The 21,755-nt window shown below is 37.2% G+C and overlaps 1 long non-coding RNA gene across 2 annotated transcripts; it reads left to right on the forward strand.

Annotated features, from left to right (window-relative positions):
• Positions 1 to 1,361: 1,361 nt before the first annotated feature.
• LOC136363841 (uncharacterized) lies at positions 1,362 to 21,350 on the forward strand. Of its 2 annotated transcripts, XR_010744064.1 has the most exons (6): positions 1,363 to 1,441; positions 2,391 to 2,545; positions 3,263 to 3,337; positions 10,949 to 11,134; positions 18,036 to 18,105; positions 21,205 to 21,350. It is a non-coding gene; the product is annotated as an uncharacterized lncRNA (long non-coding RNA). The 2 variants fall into 2 exon arrangements; XR_010744063.1 differs by lacking the exon at positions 18,036 to 18,105 and having other exon boundaries at positions 1,362 to 1,441; positions 2,454 to 2,545.
• The last annotated feature ends 405 nt before the right edge of the window (positions 21,351 to 21,755 follow it).

The following is a 21,755-nucleotide window of genomic DNA, read 5'->3' on the forward strand; positions in this document are numbered from 1 at the left end:
TCCTGGGATTAGAGCAAGGAAAGAAGGGGAGCCATTCATTATGCTCTGTGTTCTGTAATTACTGGAACTCAGGCTTAAGGTGAATTTCAGCTCAGATCATGAACCATTTCACGTTCAGATGCAAGCTTGCAATACTTTCCTAGTGGCAATTAGGAGCCTATTACAAGCCATTAGATTGATCAATGTACCTTAAACAATGTGAATGATTTATATGGCAAAGAAAAAAACCTTCTTACATCCATTGTACTGTTCCAGCGACCAACCTGGCCCTCTGTCTCCATTCATCACAGCTTTGAACAACAAAAGCAATTTATTTAGTAAAACTTAAATGCAAAGAAACAAGCTCAGTTCTTCGTCGTGTAGGGCATCCGAGCTTTATCTCTTTATTGTCAAGAGATGAAGGCTGGAAGAATTTTGGTTTGTGGAGGGGAAAGGGAGGGGTGCATTTGCTGGTTTCCAAATGGATTAATTCACCTTGTACTTGAAAGAAGGAAACAAAGAGATCCCTGACTGCTTCCTAAAGAGGACACTAATCTGCTGTGCAAATGCAACACAAGGAGGAAAGCCGTGGCTTACACGTGAAGTGTTTGGTTAGATTATTATAGCTTCTTAACGATGGTGTGGTCACAGAACCACGATCCCTGGCAGTTCCAAGGCAGCTAAGGAGTGGAAAGCAGGCTGAGATGTGCCAGCTGATGGAGGGACAAGGGTAGCTGCAGTCTTAGGTGATTATTCTAACCATTCTACAACTAAGAAGCTACAAAATATTGGCTGCTATGAAAGCCAGAGCTGCTACCCTGTAAGCCTTGGGTCTGTCTTTATTTGCCTCCTTTCAGAAGATCCAGGGAACCTCTCACACCTGGAAAATTCCTCCTAGCTCCTGGCAACCCTAAAGTGAAGGGTTGGGAGAGACTGGTGACTTTGCAGTTGCCACCAGTTTATTGGAGGGACAGAGATTCAGTTCAGAAAGAACAGGACCATGATTTACCATTCACTGAACTGATGCCCTCTGTTTCTCGCAGTTTTCTTACCTTTTTGCAAGCCTTATTTGCCTTGATACTTAGCACTCCAAAATTAGTCTTCTCTATACATACTAAGTGACTGAATGAATCTTTGGCTTGGTGTTAAACAGTTCTGACATGCTTCAAATTAAAACTGCTGAGAAACAAAACCCTACACATGTGAACTAACTAAGCCATTCTTTAAAATGTGACTTTAATGGGACCAGTGTAACTGGTGACAGTGTTTGTTAGGAAAAAAGCCAAAACATCTGTAAGTCTTAGTTCAGCTGGAAATTTATTTTGGAATATTGTACGAGAGAGAATGTTATTAATTTAAGATTCCAGTTATTATTTGTGTTTCAGCAACAATCTGCTCTCTGGAAATTGCTGCAATGCTTGTCAGAAAGTCAATGTTTTATCCCATAATTTTCTCCAAGGAGGTAAGCACAGAGCTCCTCAGAGTAGGTACAAAGGAAAACAAGGAACAAGTGTCAAGTTCTACCAAGAGATATGACCCTTTTGCTACAAAACATGGATACAGCCATTCCTGATTTTCCAAGTTGTCCATATGGGGTTGATACTATTCACTTACTTAGTTATCAGCTGCTTTCTTTCTTGCTAGCAAGGGATTAGTAAAACAATGTAAAACCAAATGATGGTTGCAACAGGAATAAGAGCAGTCCTCCCCCTTCCCCAAAGGAGTTCCCACATCGAGAAGAGCGTTTATGTTGAGAGAAGTGCACTTCTGTTGAGTCTGTCGCACACTAAACCCACTTCTTCCCTTTCTTGTGGATCCTACGCTATCAAGAGCTTTACCCATGGAATCAGCAGTGTGTCCTGCTTACCTTAAACTTGCTCTTTATCAAGGAGGAGACATCAAAGAAGAATAAAAGATCTGGAGACGTCTTTCAAAGATTTTGTAGAGATTGTCCATTTAGTCACATTGTGCTTTAAAGTCTTTTTCCTTTTCCAAAGCTTTGTATTTGTCACTTTGCCCAGGAGAGTTGCTGGGCCAATCTCCTCAGGACGTGTTCTGGCCTTCCTCTACTTTAAGTATTGCTACAAAAACAGTCTACTTGAAGGGATTTCTGCAATCCTTAACTACACATATACAAAAGCAGCCTATGCTTCTTAATATGCTGTTTCAGGCCCTCACATTCCAATCTGGCTTGCATTGCCCTTTAATTATCTGTCTTCTTATTGTGATCAAGTGAATTTTTACTAATCTCCACATTTATTGTTAAGGTAAATAGATGCTGCTTTTAATCAGTATGGAGAGCCAGACCAATGCAGTTTAAAGTAACTTAAGTCAACTATAAAGGGTTCAATGTGTGTATAATTACGGAGGACGTCAGCTATTCACTCCAGTCTAATTCAGTGTCTGTTTAGCCACAGAGCTCTTCCTTTCCCCTGCTCCCTCTCTCACCTGATTTGCTTCCCACTGCTCTGCAGAGCCGGCGAGGAGGGCACAGTGGAGGAGGCCAAGCCAGCAGCAGCTCTCCTGAACCTCAGGCTGGATTAATTTAGTGGATTGGAACTCCTAGGTGAGTATAAGCATACGGGTACAATGTAACACCTTCTTCCAAGAAAAAAGATTGATTGCATCTTAGCCTCAGTATTGAATGTGCTATTATCAGAAGAAGCTGGAGTAATGCATGCAGTCGCTTTAAAAGAAAGCAGCTTTCCTTTGTGAGCATACTTATTATTTCAATAGTATTTGAGAACTAGTTTAATAGTGGCCATGTTGTTGCTTACTAAAATATATTTGAATCAAACACGTATATATCAAGGTGTTTTTCTTAATTTTAGTTTGAATTATCCCTGAAGTTCTCATTAAATTTACCATTTGTAAAGGACAGATTAAATGAAAATGACTTTTAGAAAAATAGAGCTGGAAATTATTTTGGCCTTTGTGACCTGGTAGAGGTGATAATTTGCTGCAGCACTAGATACTGGACATATCTGACATTTTAGGTATTCCCTCATAGTTTCAGACCTTTGTACAGATGAACTCCACCTGGGACAACTCAGCAGTCAACTTCTTGTTACCTTAATGTAAATGAGAAGACTACAGCTATCTTAAGCAATCTAGGCAGACACCTAGAAAACGAGTGGAAAATTAAACTTGGGCAAGGGCAATGCTAAGAAAAGAATGTTTATTATCCACAATAATGCTCCTAACGTTTTCTAAACAGCTATTGCCTGTATCTGTCCATAATTGTCCTTGTTACAGTAACGTTGCCATCTTTCTTTCTGAACAGTTATAGAAATCTCTCCCCACTGACTTTTCCATATGTAAACAACCTATACAGGATTTGTAATGTACAACAAATGTGGTAAGTAGATCCCACATTAAAAATAATTTTGAGTGGAATGACTGAAAGGCTCAGGGGATTTTGAGGGGGTGGTTAGAAAATACCACCCTTTGCACTTAGTTTCCAAATGCATTCCCATATACGCAGATGAGTGTCAGTAGGACCTATAGAGAACATTGTTGCTGAATTTGGGTTGTCACTGAGAACAAATAACTCACTTTCTCTTTTGCAAAATAAGCTGTAGTGGATTTTTGTTATCTAATATTTCTCATGGCTTTTACTGCACATGAACATAACTAATTTTTTTTATATTAACAATAAAAAAAATTGTCTATTTAGAAAACAACATGACTGCAAAATTCCCAGTTACGGCAAAATGCATAGAAGCCAGAATCTTTATCATCACACCCCTCTAATTGTAATCTTTTTAGATAAAACATGCTGGTTACTCTAATTCATATGTGATTCTCTGTAGGGGCAGACCATTGTACGCCTCGGAGAGGTTGAAAGCAGGATAACAAAATGCAAGTTTCACATTTCTAAAATCTCATCTCCATAATTAAGAAGTAGGATGTTCACAATTCCCGTGCAGTACTTAACACAATGTAACATGATCCTCCATGATGTATTTTGGAGGAAATGTAGCAAAGATCCAAGATTTGTCCACCTGAGACATGTACAAACATGTGCTCTGTTTGTCTGGGTTTTTGTAATCCTAGCTGAAAGCACAGCTTTAGGAAGAAGAGCAGGCAGTGTCCTCCAGCTCTTTCCCATTATCACTGTACATACATTAGGATGTGAAATCAAGTAGCCAGACCTTTTAGCCAATACCCAAGTTGTTATGCACTAACTTCAAAAGAGACTTTATCTGAGTAAGAATTACATGCTCCTATTCAAAGTAAGGTGTTAAAGTTAGTGCACATAGAAACTTGTGCTTGTTCAAAGGAATTTTTCTAGAAAGGTGTGCAGTGTAAAATACAATTGCAGGCTTTGGAAAGATAAGTTGTGTAATGCTTTACCTCCACAGACTGTTTTGAAACCCTCTTTTCTCAGCGGTGGAGGGAGTGCTGATTTCCAGAACACCGAGATGCAATACTGCATTTTTCCAGGGAGTAGCTGTGGTACCCACAAATTGACTAGCCACATCCCATGAGCAACAGGAGCACAGGAACATCTCTTTCAGCTAGAAGTACATACTGGAGATGCTACAAAATGTGGTTTATTGGCATGTGAGGGATGGACTGAGCCCATATAACACCGGATGTGCAAAAACCCGCAGTATCTGGAATTCTGCTGCTCCAAGACTGAAATTTTACGAACGAATTATTTACAGACGGTGCCTTACTTTACTTGCAAGTGCGTCTGCACACTCACACTTGTAACTGAATAAGGGAGAGGGAAGGGATCTTTGTAAATAAACTGCTTAAAAAGAAAACCAAATAGTCAAACTAACAGCTTGGTAGTTTGATGTTAAATTGCCTATTGTTACAGTATTTTTCAAATAGCTGTTACCATAACAACATTTTTTTCTTTAAATTTTTTTAGCTGTTTGGGAAAAAAAAATTCTTGCCAGAATTCTTCCATAATAGCTTCCATTAATAGCACTGTCTTCTGTTGGGGAGGCCAGTGCTGATGTCTCCTGCTGTCACAAGTCACTCACACATCTAGCAGATGTTTTGTTTGATAAGGCCAATTTGAGCTTTATAGAACATGTTGTGGGTTTTCATCCATCCCCAAAGAGCAAATATCAGTTAGGATGAGATTCCAAACTGATAATTTGCTGAGAGACAAGGCGCGTGATACCTGTCAGCAGAATGTGACCCACCCCTGAAAAACTATCTTAGACTGAACTGTAAAGATTCTCCTTTAACATAGCAATAGTGTACCAAGCACCACGAGACAGACCTTGGAGCCATACATATAACAAAACCAAAAGAAATGGAAAGAAAAAGGAGGGAGAAAGGAGGTAAAAATCCTTTAGGAGACTACTATTTTTCTCTGATTCTGTAGCACCTATTTTACTAAATTCTTAATGTAAATACTGTAGATGAAAGTGTTTTATCTCTGTCAAACAAAAGTAAAAACAATTGGAAAAGTGAAAGAAAAGGAATCCACTTGAAATATTGATGCTGCCCCAGCAACATTGGCAATTTTATTTTGGATTCAAATAATTTGCATGACTGAGAAATAATTGCTTTACCAGCCCCTCCACACACTTGAATGTGGCAGACATGTCCAAATTATTATATTTAATAATTTGTCTGTTAATATAATCTTGTTTCTGGAAACAGAGACACAACTATTTATTTTTGCAAGGCTTATTTTATAATATTTGTTTTCATTTGTTTTCATTTTATGATCAGCTAGGACCACATTTTAGTGTAAGTTGCTTGAATTTTTTGTAAGCATTTAACGCAGAATAGGAGAAGGTTCCGTGAAATACTTGAGTGCCATATAAAATTTCTCAGAGAAGAAGAAAACTTTGCTATGTTACTTCTGTGTTAATCACCTGGATCAGAATGAGTAGCACCTAGCCAGCCCATAGGGCATGCTTCTTTTCTAGAGGTGTGTAACTGTGTACATCCAGATGTGTGCATATGTGTGTGCCCATGTTTTCTTTGTACTAGCTAAAAATAATATTGAAAAATCTTAAAACATGTGTGCTTTAATTTCCATACTCTTTTATGTAAATCTACATTCACAAGAGTAGTTAAAATTAATTCCAGAGAGGACATTCCACATTTGTACAAGTGTAAATGACACTGCAAAACAAAGTGGCTATCTGGTCATAAGGCTTCAATGAGACTACTGCCGCAACATCAAATCTTCTGTTCATTTATGAAGGTATAAAACATTTTGGTGAACCTGAAGGCAGCAGTGTTGAAAACAGCATCACAAATTCTGTTTCTCCATTTAAAGTTCTGAATAGATAGGGTGAAGTTAATTTATTTTTTTCCAGTGTGTAGCTGAAAATATTTCTGTAAGAAAATTATTTTCCTCCATATTTCAGGGTATTTGTAAACATACAGACTTGGATGTATTTCCACTTTTAAGAATGCTAGTTCCAGTTTTAAGAATGCAACAGATCCAGCATTAAGTCATCTCCTGGAGTTTCTGGTTTAACAACAGGCCTGTGTTGGGTTTAACTAACACATTTTGATCACACATGATTTCACATAAAAAGGTGAAAGTGGTACTACAGGTGCCTGCAATTGGACTGATAATGTTAAGAATATTCATCCACACACTGTCCATTAGATTTGCTTTGCTAAAGTGAGATTACTAAACCTGAGATCATTTCATACAGGCAACAAACCTGAAGTTTTGAAATGAAGTGACAAGTACTACGTGCTCCTCTTTTATGCTCCGTATTGGTTGTAAGTGCATGTAACAAGTGTTAATGAGATGCAGTAAATTTATTAACGACAGAAATCTCTTGTATTCACACCACTGTGCTGTAACTAGGATCGAGAAGACAAGCTTTAAACAAAAAGAGCTTTCATACCTTGCTCCAGGAGTCCGACCAGTCATGGTAGGTTGCTCTTGGACTCATAACTACTGAGAAAACTTTTGAAATGGGCACTATTTGAACTTCTGAGCATGGTCTATAATCTTGCTTAATAATTTCATCAACTGTGACAGTTTCATTCAGTGTAGGTATCTAAAACTATTCCTGAAATTAATAATAGCCATGCTTTATAGCTTATGCATGTCAAATATTATAAGACAAGTCCTATCATGGAATGTAACTATTTTAACATGACTTTTTGAAATAGTCCAACCATTTAAAACATAATTACATAACATTTAATACAAAACATAATTACATAACATTTTTTCTGCAAATTTTAAAACAAAAAATGTTTCTTTGTATTTATAGGGTTGAATATAGTTAAGTGACCTCTACAAAAACTTACTCTTTGAAGTGTTCTCTGAAGAGACCTTCAAGGCAGCCGGGTACCTCAGATTGTGATTTTGTAAGGTTTTGATGCTAGAAAATTGTTTAACAAACAGCTCCAAAATATTGAGATTTTGATTAATAACATACAGTTTCACAGTATTTAAATAATATAAAGTTTGAAATCTAACATGTGGCAGAAGAGTATGTGTTCCACATGGTTAGGAGCATGGGAATGGGGGCATACCAATATCTGAGCAGGAGGGAAATAGTTATACAACGCCAATTAAACTATTGTTTAGGAATATATTATACTGTTGTTTCTACTTGTGCCAGAACTTTTCTTCTAAATTCATGGTTGAAGAGGATGCTCCTTCAGCAGAATAGGGAATTTGGGTTACTGTTACTTTGTTTTTTAAATGTACATACTCTATGACTCTGCAGAACCCTGGATTTGGTTAACATTGACTTCTCAGCAGAGAACAGTTTGGGAATATTAGCCTAATTTCTTAATATAGTAATATGTGAATAATATAACTCAGGAAATCTAGTTGAGTATAACAGTCTTGAGGAGTAATGCTCACACAAATCAGTCTTAGGGCCTCAGAACCTTTCACTGTGGTTAAATTACTATATAGTTTCATACACTTCTCAATGTTGAAACTTTTCTCATCAGAGTATTCTGCCAAAAGGAGTTTTACTCTGTCTAAGGAAGCAAGAATCTACGCATTTGGAGTCTTTCCAATGACAGGACTTGAACTAATGTTAAGAGATGGTGGACTATCCTACATTGAGAGGTTAATTTAAAAATCCCACCCCATTTATAACCTCATTGCCACTAGATTAGGATCACATCTAATCCCACAGTAATTATATATTAGCTGTATATATTAGCTCTAGGGTGGGATCTGATGTTTGCATACAAGTATTTATTTTACTAAGTAAAAAGGAGGAAAAACCTATCCAACTCCAGCATCATACATCTGTACCCCATTTGCATATATATCTTTTAAATTCTAAACCAGACAAAATTTGTTACTTTAATTTCTGTTTTGGCATTAGCCAAAGGGGATTTTAACAAAGCCAAAAGTGTTGATTAAAAAAAAAATTACAGCAGCAAAATGCAAATAGATTAACATTAGAATCTGAAAGTTGCCATTTCCTATGCCATTGCAATGCTGCAGCTGTCCAGACATAACACTGTTGGAAGATGAGGTGTACCTGTAGTTCTTATTGATGCCAACATTTCTTTGTTGTTTTTAATGGTTGGAAGTAGTGGGTAGCCATAGAGGTATACAGTGGAAAAGATTCATAACCTACATTTCTGAGCAGTTTTTCATTTGATCTATCAGTTTGAGGAAAATACTTCCAAATGCAGTTCTCTATTGAGAAAGTGATGGAAAGTAGTTGCAATATGAATATGCTTTCAGCAGTGCACTATGTAAAATGGACGATGACACTAAAGTTATTCTGTCTTCAGATCAATGTAGGCATGAATCTTAAAAATGTGAATGAAAAAGCTCATTCAGCAAGCCCTGCTAATTATGTCTAGCCCGCATTTGCAAATTGTTTAATTATGGATTGATATTACTAGATCTCAAGGATTATTTTGCAGTTGTTGGAATCAACATTAAAAATAGTCTCCATTTAATTTCTTTCAGAAGACTTGAAGCTAAATGTTACAAAACTAAAATGTAAATAATGAGTAAGAGTCCAATAGCCAAATTATTATCTAATGACTGGAATCCAAGTTCAGAATCATTACAGAACTTGTTTTTTAGTGTTCATTCACCCCACCATAGATATAATTTAATACATTTTTAAAAGAATATGACAGAACTTTGTGAGTTAGGATTTTGAGACTATAGATGACCATCTTTAATCTCAGTGAAACAGAAGTTAGTCTCTCAAAATTCTTAAGCACAAATACATTTTAGTTAGGGTTTTTTTTTCCAAAATAGTTTTTGTGGGTGAATTTCCAATCTGTTGATGCACATACCTACCACAGCTCACAGTCTATTGCAATTTCAAATTTCAAAACTAAGTAGGCTGGTATTTCTTCAGTCAATAATGCTGAACATAGTGAAAAAGGAGGAAAACCCTGAAAACATTAAAATATCAAGTATTTTCAAAATGCTTAACTCATGTAGTCTTTGAGAATCACAGAAATTTAAAACCGCAATATTGAATTCGCTGACAAAATGCTTTTCAGTAGTGAGCTCTTAGTCACATATGGAAAGGCTAATCAAAGTCTAAGGCAGCCTTGCGGCTCCAATTTCATCTTCCCAGAAAGACTGGTCTCTGAGATACTGAGGCATCAGTTTTTCACCTGGTGGATTGTTGATGAGGCTTCACAACCAAATCCTCACAGTGTGTGAGTTACAGAGTTGGCTCTAGGCAAGTTCAAGTTAAGCCATTTGTATCCGTGTCACTTTGGACGTGTCTTGTTTTGTGAGCAATTAAAAAAGTAGGTCATGTTTTGTGCTCTGGAGATATTGCTGCTTGTGATTCTCTCAAAATTTAAACATTTTGCATGCCTCAGACCACTTGCAGGGTAAATGGAGTCCCCTGCTGAGCAGCTAATAGGGGAACTCACACTTTCAAGAAAAGTGTGTCTAATAGCAGGGGATTACTATAAATCTCCTGGTTTGATGTACACCCTTGCTTAAATGTTATGGGAGTGGCTTCAGTATCCTGCAGCTTCTGTATCCCACTTGTAGCTGCAGCCAGGCATATTTACAAATTCATTGAAGGCAGAAATTTTTAAAGAGGAGTTATCAGTCTCCCTAGAGATATTAAAAATCAAAGATGAAACGATTGGTTTACCTTACCTCCCTCCTTCAAAATGCTACATGTGCTTATTATTTTCAAGTTGAAATCACAACTCTGGGGAATTTTTGAGTTTTGTGATAGTTGAATATGGACTGCATATATGTTTATTCATTATTTATAAACTGAGTGAGTATATAGAATGCTATGTTCTGTACTAGGTAGTATTGATATGAAACTGACTTCTGAAGTAAGAAAAATGTCCAACCAGAAAATATTTATTTGGTAAATACAATGATTACATTTGTTCATGTTATACTCTTGGACATAGTGTCTTCCAGGCACTGTTTGTGATTAGCTGATTATTTCTAAAAGAATCTCTGGACATTTTCTGAAAAATAGGTTCATCCACAGAAAACCACTTGTGCAATTAAAGGTTTTCAGTAATTTTGTAGTTTCCTGAAACACTAGAGAAGCTTCCTAGATTTTCTTTTCTAGGCCAAAGATCTCTTGAGCTTTTTCTGTTTCCTGAAAGCCCTTGCTTGGATGTTTCTAAGGCAGCTTGATGTTCTTCAGCTGGGCAGAAGGCATTCAAGCAGGTGCTAAGTGTAATAAGGCCAGATAAAAGACCAATCATGTTTTTAATTGCCTTATTCCTTGCCTGGCTTTGGGAAGCAGACAGTGTATTATGATTGTTCTGTTGTCCATTGTTTCAGGTGTAGACCAGGGAGGTGGCTGGGATTTGTTAATGTTAGAAACAACATGTTATTTTTAATAAATCTGGCTATTAAAGGTAGTTTAGTGGCTAGCACAGCTGTCAATCTGACAGCAGACATTGCTTCAGTTCTGTGGAGGTCATTTACCCCCAGGGTTATCACGGCAGTGAGGTGATAACCTCACTTGCAGTGGTGACCATCATCTCTTTCCTGACTGAATGCTGTACTTGGGAATTTTGTCCTTTGCAGTACACCTCTCCAGAGAAGTGCGAATCTTAAGCTTGAAAGACTCCTGAGGCAAATGGTATTTCAGTCTCATTGAAATCCAGTGAGGCACCGAGCACTGAACAGAAACTCCCCAGAAATTACAGAAGAAATAACTGGAGAGACTTGAAATCATCAGAATCAATAGTTCTTACCCTGCCATGCAGACAGGTGAGTTCTGAAATGTTACTGCTGCTGTTGCTAATTCCCTTGAATATGACCCATGAGACTGAAAGTGAACTGATAGGATGTTTCCTGTGTTCGCACACGTGAATAACTCAAAAATATGCAGAAGGTATAGGCAAAGTATGATTACTGTTTTCCTATGAGGAAATCTGAGTTGGTAAGTGTATTGAGGTTTGTGTTGGGTGGACTTTCAGTGACTCAACCTTCCTTAAATGCCTTCAGAAGTAGCCCGTGTTTCTGCTGGGATCATGCAGAAAACATTAGCCAACGTGAGAAGTATCACAGAAAATTGCAGTGAAAATGGTTAATTTTATCCCACATTCATCTGTGAAGTCACCTGGATTTTTATTCAGTGAAACATGCAATGAATTTGTGAGCCCCTATTTTTGTTCTAAAGTATATTTTCTTCATTTTTATTTTTTTTTTACAGTGCAAATTTATGTATTTTAATTATACTTTTGCTTTGTAAACAAGACATAGTTTGTCTCTTTCAATAGTAAAATTAAGAATGTCATTTTGAGTCTGCTGAATTAGGGAAGACAACTTGGATACATTGAAACATTTTATAACTTTTGTTTTCTGTAATAGGATTTAAGGCTGATCAGGACAGTAGTCACATACTATTTGTGTGAGTGCTACTCTGAAACAAAGAATGATGAGGACTGGAACTTGCAGATTCAGAGAGGGCAAGTATTTTTCCAGTCTAAGAGTTAAGAAAAGAGAAGCAATCATTCAAATTAGTATTTAATGATGGACTGAAACTTGCATTTGAGAAATGACTTCATAACTTATCCCAGATAAAATGAAAAGAGTAGTACCTTTTACCTGGAAGCCAAAAAAAAAAAAAAAAAAAAGGCAATATTTTCTCACCATCTACTTAAGAAAATTTGGTATAAATTCGTTATTGAAGCAGAAGCACCACTAAACTGTGACTGATTCTATTAAGTCTTCCACTTTGTGCTGCAAAACAATCTCATCTTCTCATTAGAATGGCTGTAGACAGCTCTGTGAGTGACTGTAGATTTCTTTTCCAGGGTCTGTAAATGTTTCAGATGCATCTGTCAGGCCACACACCCATTACATGTTAACATTTGCCAAAAATAATGACACTTCATTGTTACTGAACTAACATAACACAGCTATTCAAACTTGGCCACCTACCTACGCATTCCAATCTACAAAACACTGTGAGGGAAGAAAATTGAAGTGGGATCATCATTTGGCAGATACATATCATAAATTAGCGATCTTCCCAAGGCTTTTCACTGAACCAGCAGTGCAGCTAAATAGCTGACACTGAGGCACTATGCTCACATTGTAAGGGAATGGAATAAGAAGAAATCATTAATACAAACATTATTAAACAATCATTGATTCTTTGGAAGATAAACTGAGAGGGACATAAACGCATTCTCAGCTGTATCAAGGCACCAAGGTAAACAGGTCAGTTATTGAAAGCTGCTTGAGTCAGGACCTGAGTGAAGCATAAGGGGTCACTAATGTCATGACAATCTTTTTCCACCTGTGGAGGAGCTTGGCTGCTTGTGCTGGGGTAGGACTGTCACCTGGGATCAGGTGCTGTGAATAGACCTGTGGGAGACAGTCTTTCTAGGGACTTGTCTGTTGAGAGGCATGTTTACACTCAGGTGTAGGTTGTAGGTGAGGTTGTAGGTGTGCCAGCTCCTAGTTCTGTGGCCTTCTGTGAAGACCATGTGATCTGAATCTCCAGTCTGTTGTCACTCGGCTGCCTGGCTTGACCACACACCTGTTTTGTCACTACTGATTTTTCTGGCAGTGAATGATTTCTGGCTAATCTTGGTTGCTGTTGCCAAACCTGCTTTGCTCTTTTTGCTCGGGTATTACGGGGAAGCTGTTCCCACTGGTCTTGCTGGCCACGCAGCCACCCAACTGGTCACCCTTTGTGCCTGTTCAGAGTTCTGTGGTTGGCTCACCTGCTCCAGGCCGCCAGCTGCCCTGCTGAGAAAGGGACAGTGTTTGCAGCCCCTAGGCAGCTAGCTGGAGCCACCAACAGGGGCATTTCACACTTGGCTTCCTTAGAGAACTTCAAGGAATTTCGGTACTTGTATTTCAGATGGAAGGAAACAGGACACATAGGAACTTTTCTCTAATTAGTACCACAAGACTCATTTATTTTGGTGGGAGAGACTGTAGCCAATTGTAAATACCATTAAAAGTGTTTTTGGAAATGATGGTCTACTTTTGCAAGCCTCTCCAGATCTTTAAGACCTTCAAGCTTTCCATCTGTTATCTAAAATGAAATACTAATGGATATAATTTTACAGAGTTTGTTTAAAAAAATATAGTTCTGAAATCATTGACATACTTGGTCAGTAGTTTGTAATTGTTTTGCAATTAACATTGTCCCCCCTTTTAAACCACTAAAGCACTTTGTGGACTAAGTTGCTGTGCCACTACTATCAAATAAGGTAGGAAATAGTTTATAATATTTTGATTCCTATTTTTACCCCAATTTACATAATGGCATATTAAAGATTTCCATTGTTCAGATGTTTAACTTTAAATGTCTTTACGTTTTTGGTTTTTATCATGGATTTGACATAATTCTAATATAACTAATTAGTACTGAAGTGCAACTTTTATCACGTTTTTGCAGATGTATTTTTAAAACATTTCTTCTGATTATTTGTGTATTATGATATGCTGGTTCAAATTAAAATGTTGACTTGTTTTAATAAGAACTCTGACATCTGTTAGTACATCCTTCATGTAAAATGCCTAACAAGAATTCTGTTAGTCCCATATCATAGTGGTATTGCTGTAAATGTCTCAATGGGTTTATGTTTTCACCATTTTAAACAAAGATGTTCAATGCTAATACTTATTCCTCAACTGTCTTTTTGAAACCACTATCCTGAGAAGTAAATAATGTTTGAAAGAAGGAAAATTTTTAATGCAGAGCAGCATAGTCATCAACAGCCTACAAAATGCACTTTAAAAATCATGCTTTTACAAACATGGCACAGAATCTGCTGTAGCACTGTATGCTCTAAAAGCTGCAGATATATTTTAGAAAACACTGATGAAGCCATTACTGCTTCATGCATTTGTTCATAGTATATATCATTATTCAAGAAATTTAAGAACCATAATGATGGAAAATCACACAGAAAGAAAAGGAACATGGACTTTGTCAGAAACAAGGGCTACATTTTTATTCAAGAGGCCCATAATGATGGAAAATCACAGTGAAAGGCAGAGACGAAACAGGGATCCCATAAAGGGACTGACACACCACAGTGGCACAAGTAGTAGAACCGTCATAGCAAGTGGATAAAAATAAAGAAAACAAAATTAACTAGAGAAGAGCTGGATTCAGGGATGAAGCAGAAAACAGAAACAAATCACAGTAAATGCTGAAGATTAATTTCAAAGAATCTGCTGAGAATGAGTGCAGAGACAAGTTCCATCAATATTAATGAAACTGAAATAGAACTCCAAATGACCATGAGTACAAAATGGCACACAAAGCATTTTCTTTTAAATAGGTTGGAGATTAGATCATAAGACCTTCCCAAAAATGAACAGAATACACAAAAGATGTTATTATGGGAAAAAGGATAAACAATCACAACATAATTAATATTTCTATGGTTCTTTTTTAAGATTTATCGGCATGTGCATTTATTATAAAAGGATGGTTCATAGAAGAGATATTTAGGAAAATAAGCAGAGAAGAGTATTTTCTCATGTCCAATGTTCTACAAATATCTTAAAGGGATCTTATATAACTTCGAGGACCAGTCTTTGACTTTTTTTAAAGCAGTCTAAAAGAGCTAGATACCTCAGATTCTTAATAATGTGTTCCACTTTAGGTTTAGATAATACACAAGAAAATATTATTGCCCACCTTGAAGTGAAAAAAGAATAACTATTATACATAACTTGACAGTCAAAGCTTTGTGCAGTCAGGAAATGAACTTTTCTTCCTGAATTACTTAAGCTGCCCACTTGTACTAGACAGCCGTTAGTACAGGCCATGGATCTTTCAGAGATTCTCACATTCTTGACATTAGAAAGTTTTACCCCACCAGCTGACAGCTGTATTTCACTTCTCATCAGATAGCCTATGGTTAGAAACAAAGGGTCCCTCTTTAAAAACCTGATTTTTAAAAGAAACCAACACAAATGTGTAATTTCTTGGGTGATGTTGTCAGGAGTCCTGTAAATTGTGACTGGCATGTCAAATATTGTAGAATCTTTAGTGCAAGAGCAGAGTAAGTGAGTACCTTTTCCGACAAAGATTGCTCTTCCCTATGAGCATTCATTGTGACAGGCAAAATTTCAGTGTCACAAAGAGAGAGATGCTATCAATCTGTTTCACTTATGTAAAAAATTAAACTATTAAGTGTTTTTTCATCTGTCACAAGAGTGGCCATGTCTTTCTTCTCATAGCAGGTCACTGATGTTATTTCAGTGCCTTCCCACAGCTGATCAGCAGTAGTTCTCCACTTTAGGGGTCTCAATGCGCTTGCTGCCAATGCACAAACCTTTCTTTTACATTGTAGTAAAGATGTGATGATCTAAATAAAGCTATTGAGAGGAATAAAAATACTTTCTAAGGCAAAGTTTTGGTTTAAAAGGGAGACTGGGGTAAAAAATACTGGAATAAGTGTAAAAATGATGTTGATTAGGTTTTGCAGAAAAACAGTTATTTGTGGTAGGCCATACTCTTGTGTTTCTTCATTGGGGCAGAAATTACATAGTGGCAGCCAATAGTTAAACTCTGGCTGAAAATCTCTCTCCAGAATTTATTTGGGTGCTGAAATCCCTAGTGAAATCAGTGTCCACGCAGTCATGCTGTTGAGTTAAACTTTGGTTGCACCCACAAAAATATTACAATTGTGAGGCAACAGAATTTCTATGATCATGTGTTATTTCTTAACATGGTGATAGTAATCTTTACCACTTGATAAATAATTTCTTAGTGTTCGGTGATCGGGTTTCATTGTTTTTCCAGAACACCTCTGCAGAGGTGTTCTCAAGCTTTGGCTGCTCAGCAAGCACTTCTGGCATGCCCAGTCCTGTCCTGCTGTGTGCATCCTCCAGACCAGCAACTAGTAGGGCAAGACAGTGATCTCTTCCTGACAGGGACATGAATGTAACTCTCCTTAAGGACAACAGGGCATGAGACACACTGGGAAGCTGACTGCTGAACAGGTGCACTGGCACCTGAACAGTTGTTGCCAGATGATGGTGGGTGCAAGGCAACTGTGACAAGGCACCTTTAGAGATGAGGACTGCCAGGGTCTCTGCAATTCCTGTGGACTCTTGGTTTATGCTGGCACCACCAATAATGTGCATATACAGGTTGTTTCCTAAGTTAAAATATGGCAGATCCCACATTTAGAGATGAGAGTACTGCACAGCTGAGAATACAAAGTTAGGAACAACTTTGTAAATGAATTATGGGGAAAACATTGGTGTTGAGTGAAGCTTTGCTGAGCTTCTAAGCTTTTCCGAATAGAGAATTACAAAATTACAAAGCAGCTGAGAGATTCTCTCCTGAATGCACAAGTGAGGCATAATTGCATTGTGACTTTTTCTTATAAATAAGAACACTACCATGAAATTAAAGAAAAATTATATATATGTGATCCGAGTTTTAAATTGATTTTTTTGGATTTTTTAATATAGTAGCTGAGTTATGAGGAAGAAATGATTGAATTCTTATCCTAACCACCAGAATGCAGTATCCACAGTATGCTATTTGTATTTACATGTAAACTGAAGCATTGTATAGAATAAATCTCCTTTGTATTTACAGAAGTCACTGTAATGGTAATGTAGGACAGAAACTGTCACCCCACTTTCTCTAGGGGTGCAGTGCTACCTATGACAGTGTTTCTGAATTAGGTTGAGGTATACACTCATCTGTTTCCGCTCAACAATACAGCTTCATGAGGCAAAACCTAGCTGACTGCCGTTGTAAACTCGAAGTCTGCAATCCCATCTTAAAGATGTAGTCTGTATCCCTGCTACCATCTCTCTAGGACTGATGTGCTTTGGGGCTTTAATGAATAAGCCCAGAGGAACATGTGGAACATTTTTGTGCACCAGACTCCACATCCAGTCGTACATGCAAGTTTTGTGAGTACTCTGGATGACCTGTAAAGGTTGCAGATTTTCCAGAGTGTAAAGAATTCTTTGCTGTTTTGCAAATATTTCCTGCAAGTAACTCTTTTTCTAGGCCTCTAGAAATGGAGATGACTATAATTAATCCCTTTTATTTGAACTTTGCAGGTTATAAAATACTTTACCATCTGAACTTAAGAGGTAGAATAAATATAATATGGAAAGAACTTAAAAGACTTCCAGAATTGCTGCATGATGTCCTTCAATATTTTGTTTGGTTTTCATTTTACAGTCGTTTTGCAAATATGTAGTGTATAAAATGTATCATTATCACCTAATTAACATACTTTATTAGGTATCTCATTTTGTTCTTCCATCAAAATAGAATGTATCTTATCAGGCTAGAATATAACTGCTCAATCTGCATTAGATCCAGAATGAGGTTTGTGGCTTTTTTCCTGAGATCCTGTTTTTAAGTTCAACTATCCAGATCTCTATACATTTTTCTGCTGTGTTCAGTAAATGAAGTTGTGCTATCTCTCCTAAGAAGTTACATCACAAGCATTTTGGTGGCTTAGAAGAGAAAAATGAAATGTCTTTGAAAGCTAGCAAGAATCTACTATTCTTGCATAGACATTTAATTGCACACAGTTAAAAATCTACATTAAATGCCAAAACTTACATTATTTTAGCTTTTGAGGTTGTAACTTCAAACTTGTACCTCACACAAAATGTAGAGACATTAATAGAAAAGTAATTTATTTTCCCTAAGGTTCCTTTCTTGCTGGTGTCTCCCAGGCTGCTGAACATTGCTCAAAGACTGCAAAAAAACTGATTCAAGAGTTAGTCCTTCTGTGGGTTTATTCCTAGTCACCATTGCAGGGTGGACTAGTTTTGAATTTTCGCTTGCTTTCTTTTTTTGAAGTACACAGGTATAGTCCAAATCCAGAAACAGAAGTCTCCCTTCTTATAAATTAGAGGATCTTCTTTCATGTTCAATAATACCCTTTGAGACAAGAGAAGTGTTTAATACTTACATTCCTTTTTCATAGTTTGTTGTCCAACTATCAAGCAACTTGATTAATACAGTGCTACCATCTACAACACTGAATAAAGTGAACTCTACATCTTTTTTTTAACTGTTCTTTCATGTTATATGGTTTATTTGTTTAAAAACAAAGGTCATGCTAGAATGGTCCTAGCCTCCTGGAGGCCTAGAAAAACCCTAGTATTGTTCACCTCATGATCAGTCCCAATTTAATTTTTTTCTATTTTTATTAGTATTAATTATAAAATATTTTTATTTATAGTGGTACTCTCATTTTGCTAAGCTGCTGAATGTTTAAAGTAGACTTGTCATTCTTAAACTGAAATTTTATTAATTCACTGGTAATTTCTCCTACTATAGAACCTCTCTCTTTTTGCTTTCTCTCTTACTGTGAGCAAATCTCTTTCACTATTCTCACTAGCAACATCTCAGTATGCATTATGCCTGTTAGTAACATTGTCCATGTTGAAGTTATGAAATTCAGCTGTTACTTCCAGAGTTATGCTCTAGAAATAATAATATGTGGCAGATCAACTGTTCTGCACTAGCACTAGGTGCTTCTAGACTGACAAAGTCTGGGATGCTACAGAAAGAGATGAGAGAGATGCTTTATGCCACCACAGCAGTCCTGACCATCTTTGTAGATGCTCTAATACCAGTAACAATCTGTTACCATTAAAACAAGGACAGTTATCACAATACAAAAAAATGAAAATGTGTAAATATGAAATGCAAAGGGTAGTATAAGTGTATAAAGAATGGAGTAGGTTTAGATTCTCTATTAAATCAGTCGAATCCACAGCTAGAAGAACAAACACTAGTGAACCCTACCACATGTAATGTTTAAAAATATTCAAGCACAGTTAAGCTGTGTGATGACTACCTTTAAACTTCACAGAACTCAATGAACACCATTTAGTTTAGACCATGCCCTTGAGTAGTGTTTCTTTTTAGTATTGAGTGTATTTATTACTGGGAGCCATCTGGCTCCCTTCAAGTGGCAGGGACCTGGGTAATTCCAAGCTGGGGTGTACAAAAGCAGCTGTGTTCTTCTCACCCCCTGGGCTGCACTGAATATTACCTGGTCACAGCAAGGATCAGGGGCTCTGTCTTTATTTTTTCAGTTCTACAAAACTGCTTATTTTTGCAGTTAATGGTGACTTTGCTGTAAATATATGTTCTGGGCAGCAGAAAGCAAAGACTGTTGGTGGCAGAAACAACAAACTGTTTTATTATTGTCCCTTAAACATTGCTTTTAATCAGGTAGAGTTGCTCCAGGGCAACTCTAGGTCTGGCTTCTGCACATGATCCAGCTGTACAATAAGCTGTATTTGTGCAGTACTTCAGTGTTGGAGAGTTGACATTGAGATGATTGCTTTCTAGATGTTTGTGGTTTTTTCCGTTAAACTTATAAAACACATTTTGTATGTAATATGGTCAAGATTATTATGGTTTGAACTATGTATGCCAGTTTAAAATGAGCTTTTCAGCATTATGACAGATTTGGATAGAAAATTCAGCCAAATAAGGCAAACTTGACTTTAAAAGCAACTTGAAATCAAAAGCATGTAAGATGAAGTGTTATATGGCTATGAGTCAATTTCTAGCTGAAGGAATCAAATGCTTTGAAGTCCCCTATCTGCATTTAGTGAAGTGGCTGTGCTAACAGTAAGTTAGATACAGGAGGGGGAGATGGGGGCAGGGAAAGGGAGAAGTGGGCCATTATTACAGTATGCTAAGTGGAGAGCATAAATTAAAACCTTATATTCAAACTTGCACACTTTTGTACACACATCACTTGACTTTGGTACCATATTGAAGTACAGCAACAAAAGTAGGCAGGATTTTAGTTTCTTTTTCTCTTCCAGTTCAGCTGTTTTCCCCAACAGCTAAAATTAAAATTATACCCATAGTAGGCTTTATTATTTGTGTATGTATATATGCACAAACACACACACACATACACTCCTTTACTTCATGTATCAAACTGCTTATGCCTTATGCCTGTATTGTGCTTGCAAACTGGTAAGTTAAGATTGTAATTTATGGATGTGAAGGATGCAGGGGCGGCACTGAATTTATTTATAAGTAATTTCTGTTAATTTCAATTTTACTGAATGTTTGGTGTAGTAATACATTAGCTTTATTCAACAACTAAGTAAGTCTATCTGAATCTGACCTAGATATGCTTTTTTTCCCTTTTAAGTGTATAGTGATAGATTTTAAGACAGTAGAAAGACCCCATAAATATATTACCAGCAAGAACTGTTATTATCATTATACAAATACAAAAATTCTGAACAGATACAGCATTCTCTTCCTCAGTATTATTGTTACAAGAATCTCATGTTACTGAAATATAGACATCGTAACAGACTTTTTAATGTATAGTTTCAAATTAGGTTTAGTAAAAGTGTCCTTTCTTTAAAAAAATTTAAAAATATCTTCGATATTATTTTCCTTTTACTGTGATTGAGATTATATATATCTGATGATATTCTCACCTTGACTCCTTCACTCTGGTGTTTTTCAAGTTTTGAGAATTTTATCTTATGGACTTAAAATAGGGCATGCTATAAGAATAGTTTTTATTGCCTTCTCTCCTTCAATTTTCTTAGCAGGCAACACTTGATGGTGTCTGCCTTTAATGGTTCAGAGAAGCAGAGCCTAAGTTAAAGAAAATGTCTAATTTTTTTGAAGAGTCCTGATCTGACTTCTGTAACATTTTCTGCAATTAATTTTTCATCGATTCTAAACGTTTCATCTGTTCTTTATAACCTCTCTTATTTTATTCCTAGATTATTTTATTAATTTGCCATGTAAATTGTTATAAATCAACCACTATGTATTTAAAAGAAAGGGTCTCCTCCTGACCATACAGCTTTTTATCTAGATAAGCATGCACAAAAACCCAGCGGTGTGCCTCTGCACCAGCGCTCCTTTGAGCCCGAAAGGCCTATGGCACTTCTCTGGGCATTGCGTATTTCACCTTTCCAGTGCTTCCTGCTCTGGTGCAGGATTGATGGGTTGGCAAAGAGAAGAGCTTACCCTGGAGAAGATTCGGGGTGACCCTGTGACTCTTTACAACTCTCCGATAGGAGGTTGTGGCCAGGTGGGGGTCAGCCTTTTCTCTCAGACACTCAGTGACAGGATTAGAAGACATGGTCTTCTTCAGCCGTGCCAGGAGAGGTTTCGGGGGGATATTGGGAAGAATTTCTTCACAGAGAGGGTTATTAGATATCGGAATGGGCTGCGCAGGGAGGTGGTGGGGTCACTGTCCCTGGAGGTATTTAAGGAAAGACTTGGATGTGGCGCTCAGTGCTATGGTCTCGGTAACAAGGTGGTGTTCAGTCATAGGTTGGACTGGATGATCTCAGAGGTCTTTTCCAACCTCGCTGATCCCCAGCGTTCCCGCGGGCCCTTGGCGCTCCGCGGCGGGCCGGG

Source organism: Sylvia atricapilla, chromosome 7 (genome assembly GCF_009819655.1).
Source record: "Sylvia atricapilla isolate bSylAtr1 chromosome 7, bSylAtr1.pri, whole genome shotgun sequence".
Taxonomy (NCBI): domain Eukaryota; kingdom Metazoa; phylum Chordata; class Aves; order Passeriformes; family Sylviidae; genus Sylvia; species Sylvia atricapilla.